The following is a 1,479-nucleotide window of genomic DNA, read 5'->3' as shown; positions in this document are numbered from 1 at the left end:
TGTTTGGCAAAATAGAACAAACAAACAAACAAACAAACAAGCAAGCAAGCCAACAAACAAACAAGCAAAAAACCCTCGACATGGAGCAACATTTGCTGAGGAAAACTATTGGAGTGGCATTTTTCATCCTGAAATTGCTTCTCTGTTCTTTTATTTGTTCTCTTTATTTCTTAGCCTATGGTTACTTGGTTTTCTAAGAATAGTGTTTATCAGCTTTTTGGAAATATAAGTGAATGCTGTTTCACTGAGGGAGGGTACCACTCTTTCCAAGTGGCCGCATTTACACTCTATACCGACTGTGCTTACCAGGGGTGAGAACAGTGCTAAACGTGTGAAATGGCCCTACAATAATCTCTTTCTGGAGTTAACTTCACAGCATGCATTTTAACACTTTAATATATTTCTATTTGTGTCACTTTGTGGGCATACACACATATGTACATATTATATACAAATGCAGAGATTAGTGTTGTGTGAGTGCAAGTATACTATCTGTTTACAATCTTCCTTACTGTCCTTTCCCGACTGACCTTTCCCCACAAGACATATATAACTGCTTTTTGGCCCAAAAAAACATTTTACAAAGGACTTGTCTTATGCATTTATTCCCCAAGAGTCTCCGTCTCTGTGTAGATTATTATCTATCACCAACATTTAGGAAACTTATTTTCTATACACCTGTGAGGGAGAGACAGGTTTATAATGGAAACAAACCTATTTTGTTGTTTTCCAATATTGACCTATAACGGTCGACTTCTGTGACTAGTTTATAGATAAAGATCAAGTAACATTTAAATTTAAAATTGAAACAAGTGTGTCTAGAAGCACTATTTATTCAAGAAAATGTGGGCCTCCCAACTTTGTTTCAAGTCAAGAGGAGTGAAGTGAGGTGTGTAAAGCTAAACAGCACAGCTCTCTGAGGAGATACTGGTAGCTGATTTTTCCTGATGCCCCACAGGAGAAATTATTTAGACAATGATATTTCTGAGGACCGCCTCACTGAGCATGGCGGGGTGATAATGTTTGATAAAGTGTAGGACGAACCTGACTTTTGACTGTTTAATTAATGTTATTCATGTCCTGATTTGTGTTTTCAAAAAACATTCATTGAATTCCTTTCTGTAGGAAATGCCAGTAGACAAGAAGATAGGACAAATTTGATTGTCATTTATAATTCAGAGTACTCAAGGTCAACTCAAGGTAAAGTGCACTGCCTTCTTTGGTGGACATAGGGAAGGCTGTCCAGCATCCACATTCAGCCTAGGATGAGAGTTGCAGCTAGCTAAGAAACAGCACAATTTGGTGTTTATTTGAGCTCAGTAAGGATTATCACCTTTCATGGCAGGTGTTAACTATTCCATTTTCTAGTGTGGACAGTGGAGCTCAGGACAGCTATGGTGATGTAGAGACCAAAGTGAACTTAGATTGCTCCCCAAAGGACTCTGTGACTTCCTTCTGGTTCTCGCTCTGCTGAACTCC

This window comes from Micromys minutus (genome assembly GCF_963924665.1).
Source record: "Micromys minutus genome assembly, chromosome: 4".
Classification (NCBI taxonomy): Eukaryota; Metazoa; Chordata; class Mammalia; order Rodentia; family Muridae; genus Micromys; species Micromys minutus.
Note: the sequence above shows the minus strand (reverse complement) of the source record.